Raw genomic sequence first — 10,168 nt, forward strand, 5'->3', positions numbered from 1 at the left:
ATCTTCCTAGTGTTAAACTCAGCAGACAAAAAACTGGAATGAATGGAAAGTGCTGACTTATCACTAAGGAAATGAGATATTTTGATTCTAGCATTATAAAACATTTAATAAGACGATAAGGAGAATGCAAGGTAAGGGGAAGGAGAACAAAGAAAGAGAGGAAAAGGGGAAAACAGAGGAGGAAACAAGATACTCTGAGAAAGGCAAAAAAACAAAGATTACATGGGCAGGTAAGGAAGAAATAACAGGAAAGAAGATTAATTATGGAAGCAACAGTTACACTCAAATATTACTTCAATTACTCTAGTGTATATGGCACCCTGTCATAGGATACTCAGTGCTCTGTCCAGCATCATTCTCCCTACTCAGCATTCAGATTCTGGTAAGAAGGCAGAGCATTTTGTGGCAGAATTCCAACAGTTAAGAGCCTGACCATGACCATTTTCTAAATGCAAGAACCACTGCTTTGAGAAGGTCTACCTCATTTCTGGCTTCTTCCCAAATCTTACCAACTGTTGGGGAGATTGAGGAAGACGAAATAGACAGCAGTTTCAAAAAATCAAGGGTGGGGGGAGGAGGATGGAGGACAAAAGAAAACAAAAAAATGCACCTTCTACCCAAACATGCACACCAGGAGCAAGAGAAGCTGGGAGACTGTTCCCATTCAGGGCATAATCTTTAATTGTGGGATAGCATTAGGATACCATGGTGATAGGCTCCTTGGATATGATGGAACTGGACAGATTTTACAGTGGTGTGTATCATGGAAACCCAGTACCCTTTCATAGACAGTGGCCAAAACTTGGTGCTTCTGAAGAAAATGAAGACCTTCCGCAATGGACCTAGTTAATTTGTAGTGCTGTTTATGGGGAAAATCTCCTTCCTCACTCTCTCTGATGGCCAAATTTTGTGTCTTGAAACATGAAAGATGTTGCTGGCTCCATTTCGTGTTTTCTCATATAAGCAAAATTGTAAGAATTATGGAAAGTACAATACAGTTTAATTGTTTTCCATTGTCATAACAACTCATGTATTCTCCTTCCAGTAAAGGTTTATTTGTGGTTCTCTCCAGAGTATGTCAGAGCAGCTCTGTGCACTATCCATAGAATATCACAGAGAGACATGAAACACATGCTCCCTCCACCTGTAGGAGACCAAGCTAGAATTTCACACATTTCTATCCCTAATTGTGCTCATTGGAAAACGTTGTTTTTTTTTCTTTTTTTCACATAGAAATTTTTGGCTTTTTGTTGAAAAAACAAACAATAATTTTTTGGCCACAAACTGCCAGAAACAGATAATTTTTCAGTTTCCAGACAAATAATTTGGGGCATTCAGACACATTCCATGAAAAATTTCCTTTTCTAGAAAAGCCAGTTTTCTGCTAAAACAAACAAACAAACAAAAATGGGTTGACAATTTTTTTCACCAGTCCTAATCTCTAAGGCACCTGTCCCTCGGGAATTTTGGTACCAACACACTTTACAGCAGTATTTTGTCCAAAGAACTGTACTCTGTCTCTCTCTCTTATATTGTGACATACGTATATATGAGGTTACTTCTCATTTTATAAGCTTTAGCTTATTTCTGAAGATTTCCTTGAAGAAAATGTTACCAGACTGTTTTCCAGGGTCACTGTAGCAATATCTTACATTTTGCTCTGAAGGCAGTCAAATCCAATGTCAACCTGATTTCTAGATCGCCAGTTGGCCCTTGCAAGCTTTACTCTGGGAACTGTTAGTTCTATAGTCCCTGTTGAAGTGTTAAAAGACAGGGAGAGGAAGACCTTGAGATGAATATGGCCAAGTCCTTTGATTTCTTTGAAGATTAAGACCAGTGGTAGACTGCTGGAGGACTAGCTCAAGCAAATTAAATTTCTTACATAGAGTTAATTAGGGAGCTGATAAGCCTTTGCATAAGAGCAATTCTAGTAATAAAGAAATAATTCATATTTTGGAAGGAAAAAGGAGGGAAAACACATGTCAAAACATTCTTTTTGGCCTTGTGTTACACTATAAGGTAGAGTCTAGAGATGATAAATGCTTTTTAGCCTGTAGCTGATTTGCTATGTGCAGTTAAAAACAGGTGAGTGTGTGGCTGTAGGAGAATGCTGAATGTTACAGTACTCAGAAGAAATTTTAATTCTCATAAGAAAAACTAGCCATGGTAGGTGGTTTAATTTTCCCACAAGAAACATACACATACACACACCTCCTTTTATTGGAAATGTCGATGACTAATTACTTTTCTTCTACTACTGCTACTTCTTCCTCCTCCCCTTTTTGTAATTAAAAAAATTCAGTTAGTAGACTGAGAACAGATAAGGCAGATGCCAAATTGAGAGGAAACTGCTTTCCCGGTATTTGATAATTATGCTCTCTCAGTCTGTCCTACCACAACTGCGTTTCCTCCTTCATTCCCTCTTCAGCAGCAAAATTGCATGCAGCTTATAGGAATGATCAAGACTGTTTCATGATGAAAATTCTAATTTGCTGCAAAGTATATAACACAAGGTCAGGAATAGGGATAAGTGCAGATGACAATATAAATTGTTTTTGAATACCATTTAGTTCCAGGGAAAATCTGGGTCCTTAATTAAGGCTGTGCTCTTTTTCATCTCAAGAAGATCTCACAGCCTCAAACACACTGCTATATGTTAGATCGTACCTCTGACTGCCTCATTGCATTACCATTCCTTTTATGAAATTTCTGTTCGACAATCACTTCACTATGATATTTTATTCTCTTTTGAAATCAAAGTTTAATTCTGGGCAGGTGGCTGTTATCTGAGAGTAAAGGGGGAAGGGACAGAAAAAAAGTCTTCAGTTGTTAGAGTTTTTCTGCCACTGTTCTGTTTGACAAGAGAACTCTTTACAGGTGATTGAAATAGTTCACTTTGTGCAGGAAATTTTTAATATTCCTGTCACTTTCTGCATGCAGATGACAAGCTGCTGCCAGCTGTACAGCATCATTTTCTGCAGCTTCGGGGACTGTAGTGATTTCCATCAATTCAAATTCGTCCAAGCCACTGAACTATTCCCATCTCCAGCATTTCTAGAGCCAGACCAATTTGCCTTTATCACAACAGAGTTTCCAAAGACTTTGTGAATTACAAGCTGTTTCTCATGTTTCCTGATGGACTGATATTTGGGAAAGGTCTGAGGGAAAAAAAAGGGTACAGTTCATTTCCATTAGAACCATTTCTTTCTTTCTTTTTTTCTTTCTTTCTTGTGTGTGTGTGTGTGTGTGTGTGCGCACACTTACATAGAGCTCAGTTTCTGAGTGTGAGACCTCTGGGATAGGAAACTGAAGTAATTGAATTGGATTAGACAAACCAGCAGAACAAAGTCACATTCCATGAGATTTTTCCAGCGTTGAGTATATGAATAGTAATTATTTAAGGATTAGTGCAAGTCTAAGATGTGGTCCACTCTGAATACTCTTCACCATGTATAAACAAAAGCAAGACATAATGTATGCTGTTTAAGCTTCTTTTTATCTGTAATAGATTTCTTTTAGAGCTGTGAGAACTTGAAAAAATCCTGCTTGGTAAGTAAGCGCTCTCTTATTGTTTTTCAATAAAGAATTAAGCCCTTTAAGCTTACAATCCTAAAGAGAGCTTAATTAAGGATACTTATTCTTGCTTTAAATTATGTCCACTCCCATTTCGATGGCTGTTTCTTTGAAGTGCATCTGAGAAGGAGAGAGGAAGATTTTAGAGTGACAGGTCCAGCGGACATTCTGCTTTTCCTTATCTGCTCTGCTGGCTCCCAGCTTCACAGTTCTGTCCACTTTAGGCACCACTTGAAGGTGACCTGCAAAAGCTAAAATTAGAATGGATTTGGACCCAGATTTATTGGCTGACTGTCCCCCAGTGACCAGTCTGTTGAGAATATTCAGTACATAAATAAAATTTTAACTAGCCCATCATTACAAATAATTCTCTTTCCTTTCCTTCTGCTAACTCTAGGTGTGCCAAAGAACCACCAGTATGTATCATTCTGTGACATCACACAAATCGGAAGGCTCATGGGTTGCAAGAGACTATGTTGTAACTTGCAGTTCATTTGGAGGGGTTCTACTTGAAGTATTGGATTAGGAGATGGTTAGGATGACGCTATGGCTTTGTCTCCCTGCCCCTATTCTGGCTACGGGCTCTTTGAAACTGTGTTTTTTCTTTCCTCAAGAATGGATTGTTTTTGTTCCCAAAGGCCCTCTGCCATTACTGCTCATTGTTTTCATTTTATTTAATAAAGCTTGTCGCTTTACCACTGGTGTGAGCAGATGAGATAAGGTGTAGTACCCAAGTACTTGAAGCCCAGTGTTGTGTGTGGATGCTGTGAGGAAATCAGTGGCATAATGCTCAGCAGGGGCTGAACAAAACCACACAAAAGCTGATCCTGAATAAGCAAAGTGTATTTAAAAAACTGTTACAACTTGTATACGTCTAGAAGTGTTGGTGATTTTGAAGCTAGGTTCTAGAGTTGGTCAAACTGTTTGTTGCTAACAATTTATTTATTGGATTTGACTCTTTTTTGGTTTGTGGAGTCCACAAATTATTTCCATGGCTCAGTCCATGGTTTGTAATTGTTAGATAAGTAACTTTTAGAAATGTATTTCACCGTACTGGTTTCCACAGGCTGTCCTCAGCTAGTGTCCCGCTGAGAATTCACTATTTGGAGTTCAGTACTCAGTGTGTAGGTTTGGTTGCCTAAGTCACATAGTCAGGTTTCTCTACCTGATTGGATGACCTTATAAAGAGGTGCAATGCCTGAAGAAATCAGTGGGGCATGAATCTGTCAAGGGACAGATGGGCTCATTTTCCTATTCCTTCCACAAAATATACCCACTCTGTCAGAGAAAGAATTTTTTATTGGCTTATTTCATTACCATAATGAGTATGCGCAGTCAGTGAGCAGCAGAACCAATATCATATATCTTATAGGACCAGCCACAGCCAACCAACCCATTTCAAAAATTCTAAAAGAATAAAATGAATACTTGTGAGAAATCAGAATCTTTCACAGTCACCGTGTCAGAAAACAAAGAAAAACAGAGCCATCTTTTTTTTTTTTTACATAAGTCATTTTTTAAGTCAAATTCAATCATTTATTTGAATAGTTCACCCAGCTCGTGGTGAAACCCAGAGGTATTTAATTTATTTTATGTCAAATAATAGTTAAGTTATTTTAAAGAGTAATCAAGTTTTCTTGACTTGATTTCCCTTTCATAAATCCATATTCCCCAGAATTTTCCCTAAAGGTAAAACATTCCTGTTTTCCAAATGTATCTTACTTTTCTTCCTGAGAGTGCCTAATAGCATTTTTTTTAATTGTATGTAATTATCGGCAAGATTATTTTCAGTCCCAGTGGTCATTTCCAACTGCTGGGTCGTAGTTAGGTCATGCACTAAGTAATGTAGCTGGAGCTATTACACAGTTTATAGTATCATAATGATTTGTCCTCAACCAGCCTGTCTACTTGCTTACTAAAGGCAGCACTTTAGGGAAGCAGTAGAGTAGCAGCTAAGATCTCTTGCTTTTGTTGTTATTGTTTTTGGTCTTTGTTTAAACAAGGGTCTTCAAGGCAGAGAGAAACTGTGCTGAATAGTCTTAAATTCTCACCCCATTATAGTGCTAATCTACAGGGCTGTCTATCTGGATTGAGTAACTAAGTAGAGTAGAGTAACTAAGGAAAGTAGAGTAACTAAGGCTAGGTCTACACTACCCGCCTGAATCGGCGGGTAGAAATTGACCTCTTGGGGATCGATTTATCGCGTCCCGTTGGGACGCGACAATCGATCCCCGAATCGATGCTCTTACTCCACCAGGGGAGGTGGGAGTAAGCACCGTCGACAGAAAGCCGCAGAAGTCGATTTTGCCGCCGTTCTCACAGCGGGGTAAGTCAGCTGCGATACGTCGAATTCAGCTACGCTATTCACGTAGCTGAATTTGCGTATCTTAAATCGACTCCCCCCCTGTAGTGTAGATGTACCCTAAGGGTATGTCTACACTACGAAATTTGGTTGAATTTATAGAAGTCAATTTTTAGGAAGCGATTTTAAACAGTCGATTGTGTGTGCGCATTAAGTCGGTGGAATGCGTCCCCCGTACCGTGGCTAGCGTTGACTTTTGGAGAGTTGCACTGTGGGTAGCTATCTCACAGTTCCCGCAGTCTCCACTGCCCATTGGAATTCTGGGTTGAGCTCCCAATGCCTGAGGGGGCAAAAACATTATCGCGGGTGGTTTTGGGTACATGTCGTCAGTCACCCCTCCCTCCGTGAAAGCAACGGCAGACAATCATTTTGCGCCTTTTTTCCATGCAGACGCCAAACTGCTTTCAGCAGACGCTGCAACTCTGCTCTCCTCCTCTTCTGGTGCCATAAATTCACCTTGCAGGTCCTCTCGTCATTCGGTATAAATATCTATTCTCATGGCATCTGTCATCATCCACCGCTTCTGCTGCAACTCTACTCTCCTGCTCTCCTGCAGACACCATACCACAGCAAGCAAAAGCAGGTGAGGAGGTGACGACAGCGCGATCACAATACTGATGAGGACCTGGACACAGACTTCTCCCAAAGCACGGGCCCTGGCATTTGGACATCATGGTGGTAATGGGGCAGGTTAATGCCATGGAACACCGATTCTGGGCCCGGGAAAGAAGCACAGACTGGTGGGACCGCATAGTGTTGAGGTCTGGGATGATTCCCAGTGGCTGCAAAACTTTCGCATGCGTAAGGGCACTTTCATGGAACTTTGTGATTTGCTTTCCCCCACCCTAAAGCACAAGAATACCAAGATGAGAGCATCCCTCACAGTTGAGAAGCGAGTGGCGATAGCCCAGTGGAAGCTTTCAATGCCAGACAGCTACCGGTCAGTCAGGAATCAATTTGGAGTGGGCAAATCTACTGTGGGGACTGCTGTGATCCAAGTAGCCAATGCAATCACTGAGCTGCTGCTATCAAGGGTAATGATTCTGGGAAATGTGCAGGTCATAGTGGATGGCTTTGCTGCAATGGGATTCCCTAACTGTGGTGGGGTGATAGATAGAACACATATCCCTCTCTTGAGACCGGACCACTTTGGCAGCCAGTACGTAAACCGCAAGGAGTACTTTTCAATGCTGCTGCAAGCACTGGTGGATCACAAGGGATGTTTCACCGACATCAACATGGGATGGCCGGGAAGGGTTCATGATGCTCGCATCTTCAGGAACTCTGGTCTGTTTGAACAGCTGCAGGAAGGAACTTACTTCCCAGACCAGAAAATAACTGTTGGGGACATTGAAATGCCTATAGTTATCCTTGGGGACCCATCCTACCCCTTAATGTCATGGCTCATGAAGCCATACACAGGCACCCTGGACAGTAGTAAGGAGCTGTTCAACTATAGGCTGAGCAAGTGCAGAATGGTGGTAGAATATGCATTTAGACATTTAAAAGCTTGCTAGCGCAGTTACTGACTCAGACCTCAGCGAAACCAATATTCCAATTGTTATTGCTGCTTGCTGTGTGCTCCAGAATATCTGTGAGAGTAAGGGGGAGATGTTTATGGCGGGGTGGGAGGTTGAGGGAAATCGCCTGGCTGCTGATTACGCACAACCAGACACCAGGGCAATTAGAAGAGCACAGCATGGCGCGCTGCGCATCAGAGAAGCTTTGAAAACCAGTTTCATGACTGGCCAGGCTACGGTGTGCCTTCTGTTTGTTTCTCCTTGATGGAAAACCCGCCCCTTTGGTTCACTCTACTTCCCTGTAAGCCAACTGCCCTCCCCCCTTCGATCACTGCTTGCAGAGGCAATAAATCATTATTATTTCAAAATCATGCATTCTTTCTTAATTCATCACACAAATAGGGGGATAACTGCCAAGGTAGCCCGGGAGGCATGAGGGAGGAGGGAAGCACGGGGTGGAGTGGTGGATGAGGGGAAGAAGGAAGGACAAGGCCACACTGCACTTCAAAACTTATTGAATGCCAGCCTTCTGTTGCTTGGGCAGTCCTCTGAGGTGGAGTGGTTGGGTGCCTGGAACCCCCCCCCTCCGCCCGCGTTCTTGGGCATCTGGGTGAGGAGGCTATGGAACTTGGGGAGGAGGGCAAGCAGTTACACAGGGGCAGCAGCGGCGATCTGTGCTCCTGCTGCCTTTCCTGCAGCTCCACCAGATGCCGGAGCATATCAGTTTGATCCCCCAGTAGCCTCAGCCTTGCATCCTGCTGCCTCTCATCACACTGCTGCCACCTCTCATCTTCCTCTCGCCACTTCTCATCTTGCTCCCACCACCTCTCAACTCGCTCATCCCTCCTGTCCTCGTGTTCATTTTCTGCTTTCCTGGACTCTGATATTGTTTGTCTCCATGCAGTCTGCTGAGTTCTTTCAGTGCGGGAGGACTGCATGAGCTCAGAGAACATTTCATCGTGAGTGCGTTTTTTTTCTGCCTTCTTATCTGTGCTAGCCTCTGGGACGGAGATGATGGGGGAGCGTTGAAACATTTGCAGCTGTGGGAGGAAAAAAAGGAAGAGTAGTATTTAAAAAGACACATTTTAGAGAACAATGGGTAGACTCTTTCACGGTAAACCAAGCTGTTAACATTACATAGCACATGTGCTCTCAGTACAAGGTCACATTTTGCCTCTTATATTGAGGGCCTGCCGGTTTGGTGTGAGAGATCACACACGCAGGGCCAGGCAACAGAATTCAGCTTGCAGGCAGCCATGGTAAGCCATGGTCTTTCGAGTTCTTCAGCCTTCATGACATATGGGAATGTTTTCAAACAGCAGCGGCCTCCTTTCCCTACCAAGCCATTGGGTTGGCCATTTAAAAGGAGGGGCTGTACTGGCCACGAATGCATCCCAAGTCTTCAGGGCAAATTAATCCTTAAACATGCTTGCCTTTACACCATGCATTATATTTACAAAGGTACACTCACCAGAGGTGCCTCCTCCGGCTTCATGGTCCGTGAGCCCACCTTGGGAGGGTTGGGACGGTATAGGCTCCAGAGTGATAAACAGTTCCTGGCTGTTGGGGAGAATGGTTTCTCCGCTTGCGTGCTGTGCGCTATCCTCTTCCTCCTCCACCTCCTCATCTTTCTCGTCCCCAAAAATCCTCATTCCTGTTGCATGAGACTCCCCCCTGGCAGGTGTCCACAGACAGAGGTGGGGTACTGGTAGCCCCCCCCCCCAGAATTGCATGCAGCTCATCATAGAAGCAGCATGTCTGGGACTCTGACCTGAAGCAGCCGTTTGCTCTTTGGTTTTTTGGTAGGTTTGCCTGAACTCCTTAATTTTCACGCTGCAGATCCCTGTTGTAGCCTCTGTCCATCATACCCTTGGAGATTTTTTCAAATATTTTGGCATTTCGTCTTTTGGAACAGAGTTCTGATAGCATGGATTCGTCTCCCCAAACAGTGATCAGATCCAGTACCTTCCATTTGGTCCATGCTGGAGCTTTTGCAATTCTGGGACTGCATGGTCACCTGTGCTGATGAGCTCGCCACGCTAGCCAAACAGGAAATGAAACTCAAAAGTTCCCAAGGCTTTGCTGTGTACCTGGCTAGTGCATCTGAGTTGAAAGTGCTGTCCAGAGCGGTCAAAATGGAGCACTCTGGGATAGCTCCTGGAGGTCAATACCATTGAATTGCGTCCACACTACCCCAAATTCGACCCGGCTATGTCGATTTCAGTGCTAATCCCCTCGTCGTGGAGGAGTACAGAAATCAATTTAAAAATCCCTTTAAGTCGACAAAAATGGCTTCGTCGTGTGGACGGGTGCAGGGTTAAATGGATCTAATGCTGCTAAATTTGACCTAAGCTCATAGTATAGACCAGGGCTAAGTAAAGTAGAGTAGAGTAACTACTTAGTAGAGTAACTAAGGCAAGATGTATAATAACAGTTTATGCCCCACAGGTTCATAATTTTGACCACAGAGGGTAGGAGCTTGGGGAAAATACATTGGGGCTGATGTTTAAATCACCAAAGCTCCAATACCATGGGGGGACCAGTGGTAACAGTATGCTTCCTCCTCAATCACTAGTGGCATCCTCAAACCTCTATCAGCAGAGCTGCACTGGAGGATATCCAAACCTGTGGGAAAAGAAGCAGGATCCTTTCCTCCAAAGTGACCCAGTGCAAGCATGTCCAACACTGAATTTGCCTTGTGATCCATTCTTTT

This window comes from Trachemys scripta, chromosome 8 (genome assembly GCF_013100865.1).
Source record: "Trachemys scripta elegans isolate TJP31775 chromosome 8, CAS_Tse_1.0, whole genome shotgun sequence".
Lineage (NCBI taxonomy): Eukaryota > Metazoa > Chordata > Testudines > Emydidae > Trachemys > Trachemys scripta.